Below are 27,740 nucleotides of genomic sequence, written 5' to 3'. Positions count from 1 at the left end.
CACAATTATTACTCGCTAGTCAAAGATAATATAGTTTAATTATCGTCTCCACATGGATTGGATTTAAATAGTGTTCGAATAATCTTCAGTTGATTACTATTCAGGAAAATTAACATTTGATTTGATGATTATCACTTATGATTAACTACTAAAAATTAAGCAATTAACAATTAATCACAAAGGATAGCAGATAAGCAACGAAGAAATATCAATGAGAGAAATAAATGTAATTGACTAGATAGGTGCAAGATAATAGACTTGGGATTCAATTCTTGAGTTAGTTCACTCTATAATAGTGTTAGTTCTCACGAATTCAAAGATAATTAGATTACACTTGAAGTTAATGTTCATCTTTCGATTAAACGTTAATTTCAGTAATTAATCCAATTGAAGCACGGTAAACAATTGCAACGAATAAAATGATGGTTATGGTCTAAAGGGTAACTTATCATGAATATTCCCTATTTTCTAGTTCGATTAGGAATTCAAGAGGCTTTTTCGATTACCTATTTGAATCACGAATTTAAACTAGAGTATAAGATGTAAAGAAATTCAATATCAAGCTCCTCTTTCGATTAAGCAAAATAAGAAATAACTCCACAATACGAATTAAAACTCCATCAATTCATTCCAACAATTATCAAGAATCGAATCCCTTATCAAGTTATCAAAACACTGTATCTGTCAACACCCTAATCGAAATTACTCCATAGCTATGAAAAAGGTCATCTCAATAAGGTTTAAAAATAAAGAAAATAGCAATGCTAATGATTCGATACAAACTCCCGTATTGCACCGATCATTGATTGACATCTTGATAAATTCTTGAGGCATCTTACCTTAGTTGCTTCTCAATTCTTTTGTAGGTAAAAAAAAAGCCCCTTCAAATGTATTTGGTGTATTTATACCATGTAAGAACGGGCCCGGACGAAACTATCATTTCCTGGCTGAAACAAGAAATAACTCTGATAAATTTGTACACTTCACCATGTATCGCGCTTGTAAGGAAGTTCAAAGAGGTGACATCTGACAGGCAGCCTAGTTTTAAACGGCCGCGGTGCGCCATGTGGCGCCCCATGCGGCGCGGCTGTCATGTTTTCTCAAAGTAACTAGTTTCGTCCACTTTTTGACATCTGGACTTGGTCCTCAACATCCGAACAAGATCACGACTTAATTTCTTGGGCTTATACTAAGACTTCAAAGCTATAACTTGTTTGATTTAGCTCCAAATTACCTTAATAACTTGGGATCATTTCCTGCAAGGCATAAAACACATAATAAGTGTAATTCACTATCATTTAAGCTCATACACACGTAAAATGCAGTAATTAGAGTGCAATAATACGACTAAAACACAAGTTTCTAGCCTACCGTCAACACCCCATACTTAGACCATTGCTCATCCTCGAGCAATCAAACTACACTTCACATAGGGGTAACCTCTTCATTAAACAACTTCCCTAACACATTATGCCAAGAATATTTAAAATAGACTAAGCACCATATCATAACACCCTAGCCTCAAGACTCGGCTCAAAAGCACCACGCATTTTTCACAACCTGCTCACTTAATCTAACATAGAGGTCAAAGACTTTACCTTACCTTCACAAGTCATGTGCCCTCACACAAACAATAGAGAGTAGTTCCACACACAATAAAATTTAAGAACAAATAGGAACTCAAGATAGAAAGAATTCATTCACTCTCAGAAATAAAATTCATGCGCCAAAGAGAATGTACTATAAGTTTTCCCGTTGTGTAATACTCTACTAATTGAGCTTATTCAGTCAAGGATAAAGTAGGACTTTATTTTGGTTGTAATGTAGGTTGTGGGACGGGTAGGATACATATGGATATAGTGACTATACCTCCCTGAGCACTTTAATACATATACATTAACAATTCAAACCTCATACTTGTGTTGAACCAAACCCCAACCTTCACATCATATTAACACTAAGCTCCCAATTTTTTTAAGCACAAACAAAGCAATATTTACCACTAGTAAAGAATAATTGTCTTTATAATATATACAAACACCAACATATGTTTTCTTTCTCTTTTTGTCAATTTCCTACAAGTGGCTCTCATAAGTTTTTCAAGCAGTGCACCTTTCTCCTTTTCTATAGTTCCTCTAAAAAAATCCAACCATACCTCCACTTAGCTTTTAACAAGCTCATAAATATATCAAATTCTCATAGAGAGGTAAAAGGTTCAAACATATAGTCAATTCAAACAAAGGGGTCAAGTTCGTAGTGTGCTTGCCAAAGAAAATAGGATTACAAGCTCAAAAGGGCTAACTAGGATACCAAATAATTATGTGGGTCACAGACATATAATTGGCTCAACAAAGAAATGCCTATATCGCTTCCTAGACTGACTAAGACTGTTATTTTACTATGCAAATACACGGGGCAAGTTTTAGACATCAATTGACATGCACAAAATATCAACACAAACCTCACTCTCATATTGGCACATAACTCACTTAGGATCAGATCTTTCCCGACTCTCTAGTCAAAGCAATTTAGCATAATCACAATCAACCAATTTAAGACACTTATTTAAGAGTCAAGAACTGAGCCTAGGCATCACAACTAAGGCACTCACCACTCTCAACGCATATGCAGTCAAGGACAATTGCTCAAATTAGCACTGTGACTCAAGATTCTTTATTTCTATAAAACAAAAAATATTAACTACACCCGGTTCAAGTAAAATCCTTGGAAAAGAACGCGACACAAAAATACCAAGAAAAAATTATTACACTACCTAAAAAAGTAAAATAAAATCAAATAAAAATAAAAGACATATTTTTGGATTTTATTTGGATTTTTAATTTTTTTTTTCATTCGACTTCAAATCTCTCAAGAAGCCAGTCGATGAAATCCATCACCGGAAAGAGTCGAAACTGAATAATTCGGATTACTAACTATTATGGTCCGATAGAATTTAAGAGTTATAATTTACAGACCATATTGTCTAAGAAAGCACGAAACAAATCAAACAAAACCAACTTGCAAATAGAAAACCAATACAAATACAAACAAATAGGATCACCCCACGCCACACTTAAGAAATTACATTGTCCCCAATGCAAAATAATAAAAACAAGAGTGAAAAGGTAACTCCCTGATGCCTTTGTCCTACTCCTCATCAACACTCTCAAAGGTGTGCACACACTCCTCTTTATCATAGGGAACATATTTTACGTCCTCATCTGGTAGAATCTATGTTCCAACTACCAAGCCCATCCATTGCTGAGTGACCACAGAGAGGGGGTGGTCTTCCTGCAGCTCTGCCAAGTCAGTCTCCCCCCGAGCAGCGCGAAGGCGCATATCAGCAAATAGCAGCTGCAGTGTCTCCTCAACACGAAGAAATCTCTGATCTACAAGAACAACAATAGCAAGGGGGTCTATCACAACTATGACATCAAAGGGCTTAGGAGGCCGCAACACCGTAATCGTCCTATCATAATGGTGTTCTCCCTCCACATGGTGCGCCCGCAGAAGCTGCGTGATCATGCTCGAGAAATACAGTCGGCGGGCCCCAAGTGGTCATACTCGATCCATGTGCTCAAGCATAATCTTACCCAGATCAAACTTTATCCGAGTCAAGATAGCATAAATGAGACACACCTTCAACCGAGAGATGTCAGTGTCGTTCTGGCTAGGCATGATCTTTGCATTAATCAATCGGAGAATTACTCTAGCGGGACGCTAGAAATTGCTCTTCTTCATGTATTTGTGGAACTCATTAGCATCCCGCGTCTATGTGGCAAGAGAATCTACCCCATACAGCTGGCGTCTAATATCAGGATAGGGGGGCCGACACAGCAACCTCAGGAACAACTTATAAGAGTGCTCCGTGAACCCAGGTATATGATGTTGTTGTAAATCTCCGAGTACTTCTTGGCTAGCTTGCCATCATTAATACCAACTTCTGGGTCGGGACTCACCGCCGGAACAAAGGTATGGTACCAATGTCTAGCATGAGTTGGAACAACCCTAATGCCATACTTACAGCCCGGTACTACATGTGCCTCTGGATCAATGCGCTCTACCTTTTCCTCTACTGGGGCAGGGGGATGTGCCCGCCTACCTCCTCTACGGCTACTAGAGGCAACCTTGGAGGAGCTTGTATTAGCCCGTTTTCTAGGACAATTAGACATTGTATCTGCACAAGATGAACACAATTAGCCACAACATTTAAAACAAAAAAAGCAAGACCAAACGGGGTAACCACCCCACACTTATGTTATTGGCATGTTCACAAGTACAATGTATATTGGGGACTCAGACAAGAAATAACTCTGACAAATTTGTACACTGCGCCGCGCCATGTAGCGTGGTTGTGAGGAAGTTCAAGGAGATGACATCTAATAGGCAGCCCAGTTTTACACAGCCGCATCGCGCCATGCGGCACCTTAAGCGGCGCGGCTGAGATGTTTTCTCAGAGTATCTAGTTTCGTCCAATTTTTAACATCCGAACTTGGTCCTCGACCCCCAAACATGATCACGTCTTTGTTCCTTGGGCTTCTACTCAAACTTCAAAGCTATAACTTGTTCGATTTAGCTCCAAATTACCTTAATAGCTCGGAATCGTTTCTTGCAAGGCATAAAACACGTAATGGTGGCGGAGACTGAATCGGACCTCGTGATCCGAAAAAGCTACTAGAAGAACATGGTACAGATGTACCCTGAACTGATAGAGCACGAGATGAACTCTAAGCTGGGAAGGCACTAAGAGATGACTGACCTGGATGAGCATTGTATGAACCATGGCTAGCTGATGCACCATGATAAACCGGACGAGCCATTTGAGCGGGCCTATAAGGACGACCCCTGTTGTGGTGGGACTATCCTCTAGAAGAAAAACCACAGAAACCACCCAAACCACGAGGCCTCTTGGCCTCCCTCTCCTCACGCTCGTGACTACGGACCTGCTCTAGCCGCCTAGCAATATCAACCACCTCATCGAACCTAGCACCTGATGCAATCTCCAGAGTCATGACAAAGCGCAGTCTATAGTTGAGGCCGTCAATGAACCTCCTAATCCTCTCCCTCTCTGTGGGGACCAACCAGATCGCATGATGAGACAACTTTGAAAATATCATCTCAGATTGGGTCACGGACATACCCTCATAGAAAAACTTCTCAAGCTGCCTATGCAACTCTTCCTAGCAGGTGTGTGGAACAAACTTCTCCAAGAAGAGAACGGAGAACTCGTGCCGCGTAAATGGTGCAGCGCCGACTAGCCTACTCAACTCATAAACCTCCCACCATCTGAAGGTTTCCCTCGACAACTGAAAAGTAGTAAATGAAACTCCACTAGTCTCTAGAATACCCGCCGTGCGAAAAATCCACTAGCATCGAGCTATGAAATCCTGAGCATCCCGTGACTCAACCCCACTAAAAGATCGAGGCCTAAGCCTACCAAATAGCTCTAGCCTCTTCTGCTCCTCGTCACTCATCGGTGGACCCACCTGGGCCTGAGCAACTGCAACTTGCTGGGCTCGTAGTGTCCTTGGTGTTTGAAGTCCCTAAACCATTTGCTATGGAGTATGGGCGGCAAGGGTCTGAGCACCTCCCCCAGCCCAAGTGGTTGGTGCGGCCTGAACTGAAACTGCCTGAGCAAGGCTAGTGTATACAATCAATATATGGGCCAAAGCCTTATGAAGGCCTGGAATCACAATGGACATAACTGGTGCCTGAGCTAGTCCCACTGGCTAAACCACATTTGGTGACTACTCCTGAGCTGGAGAAACTGGCGGATCTACAGGTTCTGCTCTAGCTGCTGTACGATCCGACCTTGGCCTCTACCGCAGCCCCTACCTCTTGTGGACCTAGATGGTGGTATTGATGCCCTCCCCCCCCGATCCGGTAGCACGTGGCCTCACCATCTGTTAGAGAATAGAAAAATAGAAGATTAGTTTTCGAAATCAACAAATCTGCATAACAAGAATACAAGAATGTGAAGTTTTTCTAATGGTTCGGTAGCCTCTCGAAGATAAATACATAAATCTCCATACCGATCCGCAAGACTCTACTAAACCTGCTCATGACTCGTGAGCGTACGTAACCTAGGCTCTGATACCAGCTTGTCACGACCCAAAACTCAACATGTCATGATGCCGCCTAACACCGTACTAGGAAAGCCGACAACCACAAATAACTACACACTTTAAAATTTAAAATAAGATGAACATGTTTAACAGTAATAACTCTCATAAATAATCCATAAGAATTACTGCGACTCAAATACAAAATTTTTAAAATTCAGGTGTCACTGAGTACATGAGCTACCAAAATGTCAACATAGTTAGACTGCTAATACAACTGTCTAGAAAGATAGAACAATGCTAAATAACTGAAAGAAAAGGAGAGTCGAGGTATGCAGACGCCAAAGCAGCTAGCTCTAAAGTCTCAAAGCAAATGAAGCTCCAAATCTAGCAACCATTGTGCCCAGAAGTACCTGGATCTGAACACGAAGTACAGAGTATAGTATGAGTACAACCAATCCAATGTACTCAAAAAGTAACAGGACTAACCTTGGACTAAAAGCAGTGACGAGCTCGGATAGGAACAATCCCAATCCAGATAATAATAGTAATAACTCAAAAAGAAATCCAATAATCGGTTTGTAAGCAGTACAACAATGGGGTCATGCTTCTCTAATGTTTTTTACAATTTGAGTACAACATGGATAATATTAGACAAGTATGACCAATATGAGGTATGTCACATCTCTATATCTACATGTCAGCTGTAACACAACAGAGTGATAAGGTCATATGCTAATACTCTCGGAGTATTCATTCCCACTCAGCACGCTGAATCACTCGGCACTCCCCAATCACTAAGCACTCTCAATCACTCAGCGCTCTCAGTCACTCAGCACCCTTAGTCACTCAGTACTCGTACTCGACACTCGTACTCATCGGTACCTACGCTCATTATTGGTATGTCAGACTCTGGAAGGACGGATCTTACCCAAGTGCTAATATAAGACAATCCTGACATGAATCAATAAGGCTTGCTGCGACATGCAGCCCGATCCCATAAATATCACTCACAATCAGGACCTCAGCCTCACTCAGTCATCAATCTCTCCAGTCTCTCGGGCTCAAAAATCTCATGACAACCAACCGAAACAATGATAATATGATGTAACAATAAATGGAAATAGAGATTGAGATATGATATGTAGATGATAGATGTGACTGAGTACATAATTGTAATTTAGGAAAATAATTCTACAACAGAAGTAACCTCCGTGGGTCCCAACAGAACAAGCATATAATCTAAGCATGATTTCTAATATGGATTGTAGCTCAATTACTTTAACAAGTAGGAGTTTCATGAATAATAACAAGGTTTGATAACTATACAGTACCACGGAATCAACCGAGTCACAATTACCACGGTGCACGCCCACACACCCGTCACCTAGCATGTGCGTCTCCTTAAAACCAACCATATAACACATATTTTAGGGATTCATACCCTCAGAACTAAGTTTAGAAGTGTTACTTACCTCAAACCGCACAAATCTCTACTCCAACAAGCCCTTGCCACGTGAATCGGCCTCCAGACGACTCGAATAACAACTTTATACAATCAACACAAGCTATATGAATCAATTCCATATGATAAAGCTAGGTTCTTTAACAAAAGTAAAAGTCAACCCAAAAAGTTAACCCCGGGCCTTCGCCTCGGAATTTAGAAAAATTTACAAAATCTGAACAATCATTCAACAATGAGTCCAATCATACCAAAATCACCCAATTCCGACCTCAAATCGTCCCTTAAATATGCAAATCTTACTCTCCAAATCCCTAGTCCAAAGTTCCCCACATTCCACCTTCAAAGCACATAATCTACGTGGAAAATTCAGTGGATATTCAATATTAATGAATAAAAATGATCAAAAGTGGCTTACCTTTTGAAATCTAGTGAAACCCATCTCAAATATTGCCTCTAACCGAGCTTGCAAAGTTCAAAAATATAACTCAAACCATCGACCTTATGAATCTGCCAGGGTTCTCGCACATGCGGTTCACTTCACCGCTTCTGCGGCTCCGAAGGTGCGGCCAAAACTCCACTTCTGCAGTTTCCATGAAGGCCCCTACCTTCGCTTCTGCGGGCCAGGCTCCGCTTCTGGGAGTCGCACCTGCGACCTGTGCTCCGCTTCTGCAGAAATTCCTGCCCCTCGCCTTAGGCTTCCAACCTTGGGACTACGTGTCCCAATCCATTCTGAAACATCCCCGGAGTAAAACCAACCACCCCGACAGGTTACATATCAACAATTGAGTATAGAATAAGAAATAAATGGAGGAATGGTGCAATAATACTCAAAACGATATGCCGGGTCGTTACACTAAAAAATGACCATTCCCTTAAAATTCACCTTCGCACGGCTCCAATCGAACAAAAAACAACCTAGTATCATCAAACAATGTAAAAGACGCCAATTTCGATTAATAAAGCTAAGATCTTTACATAATTCTCCAAAAGTCAAAAAAAGTCAACTCTAGGCTCGTTTGCTCAAAACCCGAGTCCATGATTAGATCTCGACTACCTATAACCCTACGAGTCCATATATGTGTTTTGATTTCAAATCCGAGTCCAATTCGACTCTCAAATCTCAAAATTTTAATTTTTAAAATATAAACAAAATTCGCCAAAGAATTCTCTTCAAATTCCATGGATTAGAGGTTAAATCTCATAAATAGCATGTAATATAATTGAAGATTGATAAAAATCACTTACCTAACAGTTGTATCTGAAAATTCCTCCTCAAAATCGCCTCCTACCGAGTCTAGGGTTCAAAAATATATTAAACTAAAGCTAAGTCTCATTTTTCAGCTCTTTTGTTCAGGTACAGAAGTCGCAAATGCGACCCTAGAAAATGTGGCGTCTGACAACCCAGGGAATGTTGCAAATACGACACTGACTTTGCATTTGCGAAGTCATTCCCTTTTGCAAATGGAGCCAAATTGTCGCAAATGTGAACTACCCAGCCAAATGCCACCCTTCGCAATTGCGATCATGATGTCGCAAATGCGATACCTGAGACCCCATACTAACTTCGCAATTGCGATAACTAAAGCACCATCACACCAACAACTTAGAATGAGTTCAAACCAATCCGAAACACATCCGAAACTCACCCGAGCCCTAGGGGCTCCATACCAAACATTTACACAAGTCTAAAACTATCATTAAAACATGCTCGGGCGATCAAAAGACCGAAATAACATCCGGAGCCACGAATCAGAAATCAAAAGGCATGAAATACAAAAGGAAACTCAAGAATATCTAGAATCACAACCAAGTATCTGATTCCTATTAAACCAACTCAGAATGACACCAAATTTTGCAGACAGGTTCCAAATAACAAAATGGACCTATTCCAAGTCTCGAAACTAAAATCCAAACCTGATAGCCATAAAGTCAACATGCGGTAAAACCTAATAAGTTTTTAAACATTCAAATTGCCAACTTTTGGCAAAACAAGTCAAATCAATCTAGGGACCTCCGAATTCAATTTCGGGAATACGCCCAAGTCCAAAGTCATAATACGAACCTATCGAAGCCATCAAAATACCGTTCCGGGGTCGTTTTTACAAAAGTCAAACCTTGGTCAACATTTCTAACTTAAGCTTCTAAACCAAGAACTAAGGGATCCAAATCATTCCAAAACTTACCCAAAATAAAACTAACCATTTCCGCAATTCATAAAATCAAAAATGCACTTATGGGAAGCTTTAAAAGGGAAATGGGGATCAAATAGACAAAATGACCGGTCGTGGCGTTACAGGCAGCTTGGTATTCGCGATTGCGATTGCGAGGCTTTTTCCGTGATCTTGATGAAGGATGCCTGTGCAAAATGTGATTTTTAATATGAGACTTACGCTCATTTCAACCTATTTTCTCTTGGCTTGGATGATTTGGGAGCTTTTTGAAGGGGCATTTTCATCATGTATCATAGGGTTAAGTGATTTTCTATTAATTATGAGTTAAATACATGGATTATGTGTGGATTGTAACATGAAAATTAACAGAATTTTGGGATTTTATTGAAAAACATAGAATTTAGTAAAAATGATATTTAACTACGAAATTGATTATGAAATTGGGTATAAGTTTTATATTTGAGTTCGTAATGCCATGGGTAACATTCATCTTTCACAATTTTCGAAATCTAGGCATGTGTGTCACAACCCACCCTAGGGTCATGATGGATAACCGACACCAAGTGTCGATCATCACTAAACCTGCTGATAATCTACTAATCATGAATATAAACTGATAAACTGAACAAGCATAAGCATAGCTGATAAGAACTGTATAATCTGGAAAGCCGACAGGGCTAACACAAGCTGACATATGAAAATATACTAACTGCACAAGTGTATATCTAGGAGTGCTGAACTGAACAAGTACTGGATGGGACATGGTCCCACCATTCCCAAACTAGCCGACTGTATACATACCAAAAAATAAGTAACTCCGGGAGTAAGCGGAGTGACTCCAATAGCTAGTGGGTGGTCTACTGATGTAGCTCAAGCGATGGTCTATATGTACCTGCATGACATGAAATGCAACGCCCCGGAAGGGATATGAGTACGATATGTACAAAGTATGTAGGGTGGAAAGCATGTAAAGCATACTAAAGTATAATTGTAAGCTGGAAATTTGAATATAAGCTGAAAGCTAAACAAGAGTCTGAACTAGAAACTGATCTGGACTGAACCGAAGTTTTAAGCTAAAACTGTGTTGAAACTAAACTACTATCAGAACCGGTAGCTATCTGGCATTATGGGTTATATCCCCCTAATCAGGCAAATGTACATCTGAACTAGCCTCATGTATAGTCATGCAATACAAACTATAGCTATATACGCGTATATAACATGCCTGATTGTCGTTATGGGTTATATCCCCCAGCAGGTAAATATATAATTTATAGGCTCGACTGGTGTTATGGGCTATCTCCCCCAATATATAATCAATAGGCCTCTCTGGTGTCATGGGCTATATCCCCTAGCATAATTAATGTAAGTATCTATGAGGCATAACATGTGTGACAACATCATATGGACTCAAGAGATCATAAAGGGAACCATCAACGGACCATAAACGTAATCTGAGACTCGTCATCCATAAGTTGGACGGAGGAGCCTATCCCTATTTTAGAGAGAAACTGAGTATGTACATGAGATAATAAGTCTAATTAACTCATTAGTATCCCTAAAGAATTAATTTAGAACCAAGGAACTCAAACTTTGTCCAACTCTTCGAATTTCCAAATATTTCGGTAGAGTTTTTCCTAAAACTGAATGATCCTCAAAAAAATAGCAAGCACCATAATATACATGGAATCGATACCCGTCCGAGATGATAACGTCAAACTAAATGAGATCCAGTTATCTACCATAGTCTCAGACGATCGACAAAATGAAATTATGAACGTAATGTCGGCTCATAGTGGCTAACTTGTGACATAAAAGTCTAAATATGATTTAAAAATAATCTAAGCATCAACACATTATAATTAAGCTTATATAATATTAAATGAATCTATTAGGATCATATGGGAGTTATGTATACATAAAAACATCAAAGGAACAGAACAAACAAAAGCTCGTATGACATAGGCCAAATGGGCGATTTACCCTTTTTATTTTTGTTGTATTTTGAAGTTCCAACCTAAACTAGTTTCTTCCATATTTCACACATGGAATTGAATACTATACAAGGATACAATTCATACTAAAATTGCTTTTGAAAAACTCTTAAAATATCAAGAAGAATGTCTAGAACATAACTAAACCAAATCATGCTGAAAACGAAACGAAAACCCTACATACCTCTTGCATTTTTGCTTCCAAACCTTGTTCCCTTTGATCCACACCCTTCCTTATGCTTTTATAGATAAAATACAAACGTGACAAGCTTTCTTAGCCATGAATATATTTCCAAAAATCAAGTTATAAGGTGAAAGGAGGACGACAAAGTCTTACCTATGTCGTAAGGATCACGTTGATGTGTTCGCTTCTTGATTTTGAGTTCCGGATGATGGACTTGCTTCAAAATCCTAAGGAACTTCTTGGAGAGATGTGGAAGCTCTGCTTGTGCCCTTTTTCCGACGCTCATATCTCTTTATTTTGAAGTCGTATGAACGAATTATCAAGAGCGTTGGAAACATAATTCCAAGACCTTTAATTTGGTATATAATGTATCCCCAAAAGACCTCATATAACACATAAAATTAATTTCTCAAATAGCTTGTTGATTACTTGAAATTTAACTGAGATTTAGACTAAAATTTACGTGTTGACCGAGCCTCTTCACCTTGAGCTTTGGCGAGATATTTTATTATCAATAACGATTATGTTTTCCCTTGCATTCATATCCTCATGTAATGTTTATGTGACCGGTAGTTCTATGTCTCCTTGTCCCGTACATATGTTCGCTGGTGAGAAAGTTTTTCTATTCCTATAAGATCGGGTCGTACGCCTTGGCAGTGCTATGAAATAGAATTACGAATTGGGTCATACGAACTCGGCAGTATTATGAGATGCATCTATGAATTGAGTCATACGACCTCAGCAGTGTACACTATTACTATGGATTGGGTCGTACGACCTCGACAGAATGCATGCGTAAAATTCGATAGGGGTCAGAGTACACATGAGCTTTTCCTCACTCTAGATTTGACATTGTCTTGATTATCCTTATTCATTCGAGATAGCATATGGTATTTGATGATTTCATACTATTCTTATGTTGAAAATCATGTTATTTACATTTACCTATTTTGTTTCTACTTGTTGTATTTCATACCTATCTACTTTTATGTATTTTGTTATTAGACCACTAGTAAGTGTCGATGTCGATCCCTCTTCACTACTTCTTCGATGTTAGACTAGATACTTACTAGATATGCATTGATTTTCGTACTCATACTGTATTTCTGTACTAAATGTGCAAGTACTGAGACATGTACATCGAGTGGTCACTCGAGCGCATAGTCGCATCTGCTGTAAACTTAGTGGTGAGCTACTTTCCGTGCCTCGACCCGCAGCACCCGGAGTCTCCTTCCCCTATGTTTATTTTATTTGCCTATTTTCATTCCAGACGGTAGTTATAGTGATTTTTTATATTCTACTAGATGTCCATGCACTTGTGACACCGAGTTTTGAGAATTTCTGGTAGATGTTCATGATTGTACCTAATATTATCATTATTTTGCTTTATGTTTGTTTATACTTTGTGAGTTAGTAAGAATGAAAGTATTTTAACATGGCTTCTAAAGTTAATTCCACTTTATTAATGTAATTCTTGATTTAAAAAGTTTTATGAACGAATTATTGTGTTGGTGGTTCACAGTTGGCTTGCCTAACGGCAATGTTGTGCGCAAGCACGACTTATGGTGGGAATTAGATCGTGACAGCAACAAAGAATCTCAATTTTTTTAAAAATTGAATTTAAGCGACTTACAAGTGACTTCTAGCATAGTTAGTCTGAATTCCTTGTAAATAGGTGTACTTTTAATGTTTTTATCAAAATAGGGCAGCTCCCCGAACACGCGGGAACTGTAGAAGAATATAGTGATCGATTTGACAAACTAACTCTTCACAAAAAATGTCTAAGATAAGTGTATCATAGATTGTTATGTATACATTCTATAAAAGGAGAATTTGTTGAGGTGCGTTGCAGTAATATATTTTGAATTATGTTTTATTAATATAATTTGAATTATGTATTTAAAAATACGATATTGTTTCAATTATTTGTTCATTTGCTCAATTCTTCAAAATATCGACACCGCTTATGAAAATTTTCTGCGTGCGCCCCTGATTCTTGCTATCTTTGTTCTTCTTTATTTCCCTTTTCCGCTAATATACTACCTCTCTTGGCCACCTCTCATGCTAATCTCTATTATAAGAATCTCTTTTATGAAAACTATTTTTCGTTCAAAAGGATGCTTTCGAAGCACGTGATTTGAATGTTACATACAATGTGTCTCACATAAATTTGCGCTCATATATTTTTAGTTCTTGCTATCTTTGTACTTTTTTGTTTCCCTTTCCCATGAATGCACTACCTCTCTTTGTTGCGTCTCATGTGTTTTGAATGTTAATCCATTTTTAACTCTTGATATCTTTGTTTTTATCCATTTTCCTGTTCCCACTTATACACTACCTCTCTATCTATCTTGCTAATCTCTACCAAAGCAATCTCTTTTATGAAAGTGTCTTTTATTCAAATTTATTCAAAATAATGCTTTCGAAATATGTGTTTTGAACGTTATACATGCGAGAAATCACATGAGTTTGTCTTTTCTCAAACAATAATAATTATATTCATAAAAGACATAAAAGTAGTTGTGGAATATTATCTACACTTTGAACATTATACATGTGAGATATCATATGAATTTATTTTTTTCTCCTTAACCGATGATAATTATATTCATAAAGGATAGATTATACATGTGAGATATCACATAAATTTGTTTCTTCCTTAACCGGTAATAATTAGTGTCATAAAAGATTGATCATACATGTGAGATATCACATTATACACGTGAGGTATCACTTGAATGTTATACGTAAGGTATCGTTTGAACGTTATACACGTGAGGTATCACACGAACGTTATACATGTAAGAAAAAATCCAAAAGTAAACCTTCTTCTAAACTTACTTAAAGGGACTCTATAAATTCAAATAATGTTTCTAGCTCATTTGCATATTCCACGTGAGAAGTGACAAAACAAGATACAATCTTAAATTCTCTTGACTGACTTTTGCTTGTATTCAAAACATCTTGAGTTTTTTTCAACTCTTGCCTATACCAACAACTCAAAAAATTTCATGTATTCCCAGACATGGGGCATTTGATTCCTGAAAAGTTGAAAAGTAACTGCCATAGTTGGTCAGTAATAAAACAGTGCAAAAAAGATTATTAATGGTTCCCGTTTGGCAGCCATATATATGGCATCTGCGGCATAAGGGTAACCCTCTTTACTGAAGGTTATCAGTAGTGAGGCAAACCTCCTTTGGGACAATCCAAGAGAAGCACATCACCTTATGAGGAGCTCTTGACGTCTAGACTTGTTTCAAGTCCATGGTTTAGCATGTTGTACTTCCTTGGTCAAAACCTTTGACTGAAAACGCACCTTTGCTGAAGCCTTTCCCTTTCAGAGATCTACAGTAGGTGAGAAACCTTGAAACTTTTTCAATAACTAATAAAAAGTCACACATTCTTTACGAAAGCTTGTCCTTTCTTCAAGAAAGTTTTGAAACGCGTGTTTTGAACGTTACACACGATGTACCTCACATAACGTGTACCCATCCATTTTTAACTTTTTCTATCTTTGTTCAAAAGAGTGGTTGATCTAGTTTGGCGAGCACTCTTCGCTCCCAACCAAGAGATTGTGAGTTCAAGTCATTCCAAGAGCAAGGTGAGGAGTTATTGGAGGGAGAGAGCCGAGGGTCTATCGAAAACAGCCTCTCTACCTTGGGGTAGGGTAAGGTCTGCGTACAAACTACCCTCCTCAGACGATTATACTGGATTGTCTGTTGTTGGTGTTCTATCTTTGTTCTTCCCTATTTCCCATTTCCCACTGATACACTACCTCTTTCTGTTGCCTCTCCTGCTAGTCTCCATCAGAAAACATGCTTCAAGTAGAACATAGGATGTATCGCACAAAGCTATCCAATTTGTATCCATCCATGTTTTAACTCTTGCTATCTTTGCTCTTCAATATTCTCATTTCAATACCTCTCTCTGTCGCACCTCCTGCTAGTCTCCATTAAAGGAATCTCTTTTATGAAAGCTTATCTTTTCAGAAAAAGGATGCTGTTGAAACATGTGGTTTGAACGTTATACACGATGTATCTCACATGATATGTGTGCTCATTTAATTCTTAATCTTACTACTTTGTTCTTCTCTATTTCCCTTTTCCCACTGGTACACTACCTCTCTCAGTCGCATCTCCTGCAAGTCTCCATGAGAAAACAGTACTACATAGGATATAAAAATGTGCTCATCCGTTTTCTACCTCATTCTCTCTTTGCTCCTCTTTATATTCTGTTCCTCACTGCTACACTACTTATTGTGACAATAAACAGGCTTGTCACTAAATTTCACTTATTGCCATCTTTGCACTTCTCTATATCCCTTTCCCCATCTTGATACTAGCTTTCTCAGAAGAAGTAATCATCAAAGCCCACCACCAATAATCATTAACAAAATCTACCACAAACCAACAATCACATTCAACCATTTGTGAGCCAAGGTCTCCTAACCGACAAAGTTAAGAAATTTACTGTGTAGCACTTAATTGTCAGTCTTAAAGTTAGGTGTTTTTGACCATATACAAGCAGAGAATATATTCTTCCAAGAGGAGTTATTGCAGCATGCATAAGAAGCTGAGTAATGACTCTAATTCACCTAAACCTAACCCTCTGAAATCTGCTTGTCGAATTCACTATTCCCTATCTCTGGCATAAGTTCCTCAAAATGTGGAAGCGGTTCCGTCAAGAGACTAGCTTCCTTCCCACTTTTAGCCGTTCCCAGGATATCAAAAAGGGAAAGCAGAAGTTTGAGGGAAAATTTACCAATAGGTTTCTATCCACTCAAATAATCGAGGAAGAACTTCACCTATCTGACTTAAAGAATGCTACCAGTAATTTAGCGAAGGTACGTGATCTGTTTTAACATTTCTCTTCACAGCATTCAGGCTAATATGAAAAAAACATATATATGCAGAGCAACTATGGAAAAACCTACTTATGTAACACAGATGATCTCAGCATATATGTTGGATATAATCTTTTATTCCCTTAATTGTCAATCTTAAATGCAAGTATAGTACCTGAGGCACAAAATCCTCCGTAAGTAGATTAATATTAGCTTTAATATCTCTGTGTATAATCCGCCTTTGGCAATTCTCGTGAAGGTAAAGTATGCCATTTGCTATACCAAAAATTATTTTGTACCTGGCAGCCCAATCTAGTTTATCCCTTGAGCCTGAAAAGACAAAAAAACAGGCAAGTACCTTGTGTTAAAGCAGAAAAGGGAAGTTCATCCATTACAAGAAGAGAAATTTAGTCTTGTAATGAGAAATTTTGAGACAGACCACGAAGAAATGATCCTAAGCTCCCTTGAGAAGATAAGTCAAGAACAAGGTATGTCCCTCCTTCCACTCCATAACCAACCATCCTTTCGGTATTAGGATGGTCTACATGTGCTATAGTACCAATCTCACATAGGAAGCTTGTTTCCTGCTCCTCCGGTGTACCAAGAAAGAGTATTAAATATAATCATATAGAAATGTATTAGCCTGAATGCAAAAAACAGAGAGATGTTAAACCAGATTACAAACCTTCGCTAAAATTATTGGTAGCATTTTTCAGGTCAGATAGGCTGAAGTTCTTCCAGGAGGATTTGAAGTGATAGAAACCTGTTGCTACATTCTCCCTCACACTTTCTGCTTTTCCTTCTCGATATCCTCGGAACGGCTAAAGGTGGAAAGGTAGGTAGTCTCTTGATGGAGATTCTCTTCCACATTTTGAAGAACTTGTGCCATCGAGAGGGTATCCGTGGATTTGACAAGCAGAAGTGAGAACCTGAGGGTTTAGCTTTAGGAGAATCGGAGCCATTCTCCTGGTTTCTGATGCACGCTTCAATAATTCCTATAGGAGAAGAATCATCATGTTTGTCATTTTCCATCTCAAACAACGTGAGGTCTACAACGAGTATTTTCAAGAAAATAATCCATCAGAATCAGAAGAAAAAAGAAACAAGTCATACACAACTTCTTTGTAATACAATTTATGTCACCTTGAACAGAAACTGAGGAAGAGAGATTCTTCTGTGCAGAAACTACAGCTTTGTTTTCTGAGGTATGTACTGCATCCATAATGCTTCTCTTAGCAGTTTTAAATTATCCAAATCATATCAAATCACAAAGAAACAGAATAAGATTTTGCTTTTTCCTCTTATGCTTTCCTGGTATTTGATTCAAGGAAAATATAACTAATCCCAAAACCAAGAATTCAAATGGATTGCAGGTGGTTAATGCTTGAGGCTGGAAGTTCGGATTTAAAGCATATACTAAGGGAAGCTAACAAGGTAGCGGATGATTAGCAATGCATGGAAGTAATTTGGAAGTTTTTGAAAGCTTAAATGTTCTATGATGTACCCTTTTTCTTGCTTTATCACCTTATGAAAATGATTGACTATGTACTATGTATCCTAGACAAATCAAACTGTGCACTGCAGTAAACTTTAGCACTAATAATATTAGTTTCTTTTTTACCAAAAAAAAAAAAAAATTCAAAAATTCCTGATTTTACATAAACAAACACAAGGAAATTAAGATTTTTACTTCAATAAGCAATGTTGAATAGCCTAATGAAACTTACTGATTATAAGCACCACACAAGATGTACTTTAATTTACAATAATGACCTGTGAAAAAATCATATCCAGCTTATACTCAAAAAATTACAAAAAACAAAAACAACCCCCTGCCGGAGGCGGAGCCAGGATTTCAAGCTTATGGGTTCGAAATTCTAATTGTTTTAAGTTAATGGGTTCTAAATTAATAATTTGTACATATTCAATAGATTTTTTAAGACAAATACACGATTTGAACCAAAGCTACTGGTTCGGCCGTACACGCTCCTGGCACTCTAATTTCGCCCCTGTCCTACTGCATCACACCTGGAAAAGAACCCACACCCCCTCCTCCCGGCAGCGCCCAATACACCGGCAAGTCCCATCATATTAAAGGGGTTTAAGGTCCAATTATGAACTTGTATACTGTCGAAATGGATTTCGGCCCTCATACGTTTGATCGAGTTCGAATGGTAAGCGACCGAAGTGAGACTTCGAGATGAGTTCCGAAGATAGTACAAACAAGCTTCGAGCTCCAAGACAGATCGAGGAGTCGCACTACAAAAAATTTGGTAAATTGTGGCGGTTTATTTATGGGGGTCATAAAAAATTCCCACTATACGTTTGTTTTGTGGCGTTTGAGCCAAACCCCACAAAATAGTTCTTGTGGCGGTTTAAGTGTGGGAGTCGTAAAAGACCCCCATTGTATATTCAATTCGTGGCGTTTGAATTTGTAATATTTGTCACTATGATTAAATTTTATGAAATTTGATTTATGTTGTAAGTTATTTGATAAAATTATTTCTTTAATCCTACAAATAAAAATATTCAAATAGAAAAAGAGTTTTCAACAACAAAATATTGTGGCAGAAATAAACTGCCACTATTTTTTTAAAACACTAATATTATATTGTAGCGGTTATAAACCCCCACATAAATGTTTTTTTAAAAAATATTTTAATCATATTTTGGGGGTTTATAAACCCCCCACAATATATTTTTTGAATCATTATGATCATATTGAGGGGGTTTATAAACCCTTGTAGTATTTTTTTTTTGACACATCGAAATCATATTGCGGGGGTTTTAAACTAGCACTAATTATCTCTCAAAACCCCTTCATAACTTTTTCTTAAAAAAATATTTAAATCATATTTTAGGGGGTTTTAAACCCCCACAATATCTTTTTTGAACCATTATGATCATATTGAGGGAGTTTATAAACCCTCGCAATATTTTTTCTTTGGCACATCGAAATCATATTGCGGGGGTTTTAAACTAGCATTATATATCTTTCAAATCCCCCACAAATTAAAAATTTATTTTGTGGTAGTTGGCATGGAGGTTTTAAAAATCCGCCGCAATAATGCTCGTGGCAAAGGTAACTGCGGCACTTCTAGAAACCGCCACAATTCTTTTTGTGGGAGTCAAAAACCGTCACAATTTGACCAAAAATCCCCCATAAAGTAACTATTTTCTTGTAGTGTCGGCTCGGTATCATTATCGAGCCCATGACCAAATCGAACCGCAAGGCAGCGTGAAGGTAGTCGGAGACGCACAAACCGATTGTCACTCACCCCGAATGTCAAATTCGTACCAAGGCCGAGGGCTCGACCCAATACCAAGCTCGAGCCAGTATCGAGTTCGCAGACAAGAGCCGTTACAACCTCACTAGGGGAGAGAATCTTGGCGGAAATCGAGGAAGAGACAATTCATCATGGGTTCTCCACTGTATATTTTTTATTATAAATAAAGTAAAATCCCTCTACTATAAAAGGGGGGATCCTTGTAAGCACAGAGTAGGTTCACACATTGTAAGAAAAGATTACTTCTATTTATTGAAGAATAAATCTCTTGAGCTTGTTTTACTCAGCATACTCACTATTCTTGTTCAATAATTCATATCCCGTTTTTATAGCCAAGAATCTAAACATTTCCACTTCTACGTACGATTTATGTCAAGTTATATCACATATCCTTAGAACTACTTATAAATTCAACTATCTTCGACTTTTCGGGTAAACAGTTTGGCGCCCACCATGGGGGCTAAGGATAACAGTGATTGTTTGATACAAATCCGCAATACGCACCAGTTTACAACTCCGAATCAGCAATGGCAAACCCTCGATTCATGACTTTACATATCGACCATGAAGCCGGCCTTCATGATAAAACCAACAACTTGATACCCAGGGCCGGAAGGCCACTTAACGATGTCACTGAAGCTCGAGTCGAAGTACCTGAAATTCAAGTCGAAGTACCGCTAGATGTCAATTCACAAGAGGATCTTGAGGCGAGCCAATGTTTCGAACCGGAAAAAAGCATTCAGGGCGGTACTCGATCTGTAGCTCGAGACGCCCATAACGTGGATGAGATCAGAGTCAGCTTACGAGTGATCTTCGAGATGTTATAAGCACAAAAACTAGTGATAGCTCAGTTGCAGAGAAAAACATAGGTACAAAGCATGCCCCAAATATTCTTTTCCACTGCCTAGCATCGATCGCATGATAAATGCCACAGCTGGCCACGAGATCCTTACTTTTCTCGACGCCTACTCCGGGTACAATCAAATTTGAATGAACCTGGAGGACCAGGAAAAGACTTCATTTATCACCAAGTACGGAACCTATTGCTATAATGTAATTCCATTCGTGCTAAAAAACGCAGGAGCTACTTACCAACGCCTAGTGAATAAAATATTCGAAGAACAAATAGGTAAGTCGATGGAAGTTTACATTGATGACATACAAGTTAAGTCCCTGCGCGCAGAGGACCATTTGACTCATTTGCAGGAAACATTCAAGATCTTAAGGAAATACAACATGAAGCTCAACCCCGAGAAATGTACTTTTGGGGTTGGATCAGGCAAGTTCCTTGATTTCATGGTATCGAATTGGGGAATCGAGATCAACCCCGACAAAATTAAGGCCATCGGAGACATCACCGTCGTGGATAACGTGAAAGCAGTGCAAAGGCTGACCGGGCGGATAAATACTTTAGGGCGATTCATTTTGAGGTCATCATATCGAAGCCACAAATTCTTCTCTCTACTCAAAAGGAAGAACGATTTCGCCTGGACCCCGGAATGCCAACAGGCACTAGAACAATTGAAGTGGTACCTATCGAGCCCACCACTACTTCACACTCCGAGGACAGATGAAAAGCTTTACTTATACTTGGTGGTATCAGAAATCGCGCTAAGTGGAATCCTAATTCGAGAAGAGCAAGGTACACAGTTTCCTATTTATTATGTAAGTCGGACCTTAGGAGAAGCAGAGACTAGATACCCTCACTTAGAGAAATTAGCACTTGCACTAATAAGCACCTCTAGAAAGTTAAGATCATACTTTCAATGTCACCTCACATTTTAACCACTTACCCACTTCGTAATATTTTGCACAAGCCCGAATTATCGGGTCGATTGGCCAAATGGGCCGTCGAACTCAGAGGGTACGATATCGAATATCAACCCCGTACGACCATCAAGTCCCATATTTTAGCGAACTTCGTGGCCGATTTCATGCCAACCCTCGTACCTGAAGTTAAAAAGGAACTTTTGTTAAAATCGGGTATGTCGTCCGGGGTTTGGACCCTCTACACAGATGGTGCTTCAAATGTGAAGGGGTCCGAGCTTGGCATCATACTGAAACCTCCCACAGGTGGCATTATTGGGTAATCCATCAAAACCACTAGATTAACCAACAATGAGTCCGAGTATGAGGCCATGATTGTAGGTCTCGAGCTAGCTAAAAGCTTGGGAGCAGAAGTCATTGAAGCCAAATATGACTCTTTACTAGTGGTGAACCAAGTAAACAAAACTTTCGAGGTTCGAGAAGATAGGATGCAAAGGTATTTGGACAAATTACAGGTAACTCTACACCGTTTCAAAGAATGGACCCTACAACATGTGCCTCGAGAACAAAACTGTGAGGCCGACACACTCGAAAATTTGGGGTAGTCGGTCGAGGAAGCTAAAATCAACTCGGGGACTGTCGTTCAACTCTCGAGATCTGTAATCAAGGAGGGACATGCCGAAATAAATTTCATGAGCTTAACCTGGGATTGGAGGAATAAGTATATTGAATACTTAAAGAACGGAAAACTCTCATCGAACCCTAAAGAATCGAGGGTTCTACGAACCAAGGCTACTCAATTCACGCTTGTTGAAGATAGAACTTTATACAGAAGGACGTTCGACGGATCACTAGCGGTATGTTTGGGACTAGGAGATACCAATTATGTTTTACGAGAGGTCCATGAAGGCACTTATGGAAACCACTCCGGCGCCGAACCATTAATCCACAAAATCATCAGAGCAGGGTACTACTGGGATAGCATGGAGAAGGACACTAAGGAGTTCGTTCGAAAATGTGATAAATGTCAAAGGTTTGCACCGATGATCCATCAACCCGGAGAGCAGCTTCACTCGGTCATTTCTCTATGGCCATTCATGAAATGGGGAATGGATATCGTCGGCCCTCTACCATCGGCCCCAGGTAAAACTAAATTCATTTTGTTTATGACTGACTATTTCTCTAAATGGGTTGAAGCACAAGCGTTCGAAAAAGTGAGAGAAAAAGAGGCTATAGATTTCATCTGGGACCACATTGTGTGTCGATTTGGGATACTAGCAGAAATAACATGCGACAATGGTAGACAGTTTATCGGCGGTAAAGTGACAAAATTCCTCGAAGACCATAAAATAAAAAGAATACTGTCTACACCATATCATCCTAGCGGGAACGGACAGGCCGAATCAACGAACAAGATTATCATCCAAAACATAAAGAAATGATTGAACGAAGCTAAAGGAAAGTGGAGAGAAATTTTGCCCGAAGTCCTTTGGGCATATCGGACAACATCTAGATCCAGTACAGGAGTGACCCCATTTTCCTTGGTGTATGGCTCCGAAGCTTTAATTCCAGTCCAAGTCGGGGAACCAAGCGCAAGGTTCTGACATACATCGGAAGAATCGAATTACGAGGCAATGAATACTAGCCTCGAATTATTAGATGAAAAACGAGAAGCGACACTGGTTTGAATGGATGAACAAAAACAACGAATCGAAAGGTACTACAACAGAAGAACTAACCTCCGCCATTTCAAGACCGGGGACTTGGTCCTAAGGAAGGTCACCGTCAACATTCGAGATCCTAATGAAGGGAAGCTCGACCCAAATTGGGAAGGACCCTATCAAGTCCTCGATATAGTCGGGAAAGGGTCTTATAAACTTGGAGCAATGGACGGAAAACCATTACCAAACAATTGGAACATATCGCTTCTCAAATGATATTACTGTTAAGGTATGATTTTCTCTTCTCTATCGTCTATATACGTATATTCGACACTAACTCATTGCAGGAATTCGACGAAAAACATCAAGACCTCTGGTTTCAAAGCACGCGTTGTACTCTTTTTCCCTTAAGTTCGGCTTTTATCCCAAATGGGTTTTTTCGACAAGTTTTTTAACGAGACAACAACTATGTACTACCCAGGGACAAATCAATAGTATCCGAGGCTCCTTCGTAATCAACCTCGAATACTGGGGGGATACAAATCGAATAAATCAAGTTCGGCACAAGAAAATTGCTCCATATCAAATTCATGTCGAACAGGGTCTCGATAGAGAAAAGTGTAAGGGCCAAATGGTCAAAACGAACCATGCCCACATAGTTTTGCTCGAACTCTGGCACAAGATACAAACACATGTGTAATGACTTATAAAGGAAAATTTCTTTTTCAGATATCTCACACTTTGAAAAGATTTTCCTGCTTCATGATTCAAACAGGCTTAAAGGCCAACCACCATCAAAGGGATTTTTGATACAAGCGATCATAAAAGGCCTACAAGCTACGATATTTTGAGTTCGAGTTCGAAACAATCACTCACTCAACTATTAAAGTCTAAGGGCTATCTTACTTTGAGTTCGAGCAACCACTCACTCGATCATAAAAGGCCTACGTGCTACGATACTCTGAGTTCGAGTTCGAAACAATCACTCACTCAATTATTAAAGCCTAAGGGCTATCTTACTTCGAGTTCGAGCAATCACTCACTTGATCATAAAAGGCATATGGGCTACGCTACTCTGAGTTCGAGTTCGAAACAATCACTCACTCAATTATTAAAGCCTAAGGGCTATCTTACTTCGAGTTCGAGCAATCACTCACTCGATCATAAAGGACTACCGGCTAAGTTATTTTGAGTTCGAGTTCGAAACAATCACTCACTCAATTATTAAAGCCTAAGGGCTATCTTACTTTGAGTTCGAGCAATCAGTCACTCGATCATAAAGGCCTACGGGCTAAGATATTTTGAGTTCGAGTTCGAAACAATCACTCACTCAATTATTAAAGCCTAAGGGCTATCTTACTTCGAGTTCGAGTAATCACTCACTCAATTATAAAGGCCTATAGGCTAAGATATTCTGAGTTCGAAACAATCACTCACACAATTATTAAAGCCTAAGGGCTATCTTACTTCGAGTTTGAGCAATCACTCACTCGATCATAAAGGCCTACGGGCTAAGATATTTTGAGTTCGAGTTTGAAACAATCACTCACTCAACTATTAAAGCCTAAGGGCTATCTTACTTCGAGTTTGAGCAATCACTCACTCGATCATAAAAGGCCTACATGCTACGATACTCTGAGTTCGAGTTTGAAACAATAACTCACTCAATTATTAAAGCCTAAGGGCTATCTTACTTAGAGTTTGAGAAATCACTTACTCGATCATAAAGGCCTACAGACTAATATATTTTGAGTTTGAGTTTGAAAAAATCACTCCCTCAACTATTAAAGCCTAAGGGTTATCTTACTTCGAGTTCGAGCAATCACTCACTCGATCATAAAAGGCCTACGGGCTACGATACTCTGAGTTCGAGTTCGAAACAATCACTCACTCAATTATTAAAGCCTAAGGGCTATCTTACTTCGAGTTCGAGCAATCACTCACTCGATCATAAAAGGCCTACGGGCTACGATACTCTGAGTTTGAGTTCGAAGCAATCACTCACTCAATTATTAAAACCTAAGGGCTATCTTACATCGAGTTCGAGCAATCACTCACTCGATCATAAAAAGCCTACGGGTTACGAAACTTTAAGTTCGAGTTCGAATTATTCACTCAACGAATAAGCCTGTGGGCTACTTTTGTTTCGAGTTCGAGCAAATACTCACTCGGCCATAAGGGCTACGAAGGCCGAATTCGATGAAATTACCTAAATCCTTATGAAAACATTCGCAAGGCATGAATAAAATCTTCACAAGGCAAGACAGCAGAAGTGAGTCAGTAAAACAAAAAGATATTAGTATAAATATACAAAGATTGTTTACATGAATAAATGCAACATAAAAGCTAAGGGCTAAGCTTCTGGGTTTTCATCGCGAGCGTTCTCTTCTCCACCGGGCTCCCCCTCGTTATCGGACCCATTCTCGCTACCACCATCATAATCATCATCATCGTCGCCATCAGAAGCCAAGGCTTCAACATCAGCTTCGAGTTCTTTGGCCCTTTTTATCTCCTCAGCAAGGTCGAAACCTCGAGCGTGTATCTCCTCGAGGGTCTCCCTCCGAGATCGACACTTAGCAAGTTCGGCAACCCAATGTGCTTGAGTGTCGGCAATATCCGCTGCCTCTCTTTCCTCTATTTGAGCAGCCTCGACATCAGCTCGATACACAGCAATTGACTTATCCGCCATGACTTTCGATGTCTCAATCTCCGCCTTGGCCTCAGCAAGCCTTGTTTCAAGCTCCTCGATCCTCTTGGCCTGAGCCGAACCTTTTTGCTTGACGCTTCGAAGCTGAACATGGGCCGACGATAATTTAGCCAAGATTTTTTCTTTTTCTACAGCCAGGCGATCGATAGTCTCCTTCCACCGATCACATTCGGCCTTGATTTGTTCGACTTCTTCCCGAAGCAACCCGATATTTTCAACCTTTTGCTGCAGCTGAGATAACGAAGGGTTAGCTTCCACAGTTAGGTCAAACCCATACTCTAACAGAACGAGGCTCACCTGCTTATCTAGTTCGGCCTCTTCTTCACGAGCCTTAGCCAAATCTGCTTGGAGGACCCTTATAACCTCGTCCTTTTGGCCGCAAAGAAGCCGCAAAGCATCTTTCACCCCCGAGACCTTCTGAAGCTCGACCTCACATTAGCTGAGGTCGGCTCGAAACTAGCTAATAGCCTACACAAAAAAAAAACAAGTCAGGTTTAGAAAAGAACGAAGAAACCAAGCGCAGAAAAATCATTACCCGAGAAATGAAACGTTGGGCCTCTTCTAGGAGAAGAGAAGCGTCACTAATATCGGAGGCATCATTGACCCCAATAAAGCAATCCCAAAAAGGGTCCCCTACACTAGAGTCTCCGCCCATATCGAGGGTCTTCAATTCTCGAGCTTCCTTTAACGCCTCCTCAGAAAAGGTCGAAAGAGAAGGCAAATGACCCACTATCATGGTCCCGAGCGAATCACTCGGGATGCTCTGATCGAGACTCGGGGAATCGGAACCGACTCCGACCGGTATCGCCGTCATCGGCTCAGAAGGTCTGGCGACCTCGATAGCTTTCGCAGATTGGATCACCCAAGCCGAAGCATCATCATCTTCTTCTTCTTCTCTCAGTCGTTGGACCGAGTCCGTCGAAAGAGCGATTGCCTTCCTCCTCACCCTTCGAGTTTTGGGCTTGGGGTCCTCTGACCGAGAGACAACTTTTCTCTTTTTATCTTTCCCCGGTTTTGGGACCGGGGACTTGGTTCCTTCCTCACCACTCGAAGGCCTCAAAACGGCATTCTTGATTACACCTGCATGAAAGGAAGTCGGTAACAAATGGAGCATAAAAAATATTTCGAAAAACATAAGAAGTGACCCTTACCGTGATTCTAGGCCTCCCATCTACCTTTTGCCAAATCACGCCAAGTGCGTTCGGCATAAGAGAAAGTCGAGGCTAACTTCCGAACCCAATCCTCGAGGTCGGGTACCGCTTGTGGCATCCAAGGGACAGCTGTATATCAGAGAAAGATATCAGATAGAATTAGAGAAAGATACGAAAAGCAACGCCTTATGAAAATCACTTACGGTCGAAATTTCATTCCTCGGGGAACGACATCTTCTCTTTAGGGATGGGGTCATGGGTCCTCACCCGAATATAACGACCCATCCAACCCTGATCCTTGTCTTCGTCGATGCTCGACATTAAAGCTTTCGATGCCCGACAATGAAGCTTGATTAGTCCTCGAAAGATTTGAGGCTGATACAATCGTATGAGGTAATTTAGGGTGAAATCCAGCCCCCTGGCCTTATTGGAGAAGAAGTGATGTAAG

The 27,740-nt window shown here is 39.6% G+C and overlaps 2 long non-coding RNA genes across 3 annotated transcripts; one reads left to right on the top strand and one right to left on the bottom strand.

Moving 5' to 3' along the window:
• Window positions 1-16,271: 16,271 nt before the first annotated feature.
• On the bottom strand, window positions 16,272-18,493 carry LOC104111887 (uncharacterized). Of its 2 annotated transcripts, XR_001972410.3 has the most exons (4): window positions 18,447-18,493; window positions 17,863-17,931; window positions 17,405-17,768; window positions 16,272-17,049 (listed from the first exon to the last, which is right to left on the bottom strand). It is a non-coding gene; the product is annotated as an uncharacterized lncRNA (long non-coding RNA). The 2 variants fall into 2 exon arrangements; XR_011407752.1 differs by lacking the exon at window positions 18,447-18,493 and having other exon boundaries at window positions 17,863-18,097.
• LOC117280473 (uncharacterized) lies at window positions 17,762-18,263 on the top strand. The gene is made up of 2 exons (XR_004511010.2): window positions 17,762-17,924; window positions 18,093-18,263. It is a non-coding gene; the product is annotated as an uncharacterized lncRNA (long non-coding RNA).
• Window positions 18,494-27,740: the final 9,247 nt, after the last annotated feature.

The sequence above is a fragment of the Nicotiana tomentosiformis genome, chromosome 5 (genome assembly GCF_000390325.3).
Source record: "Nicotiana tomentosiformis chromosome 5, ASM39032v3, whole genome shotgun sequence".
In the NCBI taxonomy this organism is placed as follows: Eukaryota; Viridiplantae; Streptophyta; class Magnoliopsida; order Solanales; family Solanaceae; genus Nicotiana; species Nicotiana tomentosiformis.
The sequence above is the reverse complement of the archived record's forward strand: the minus strand, read 5'-3'. Positions and strand labels throughout refer to the sequence as shown.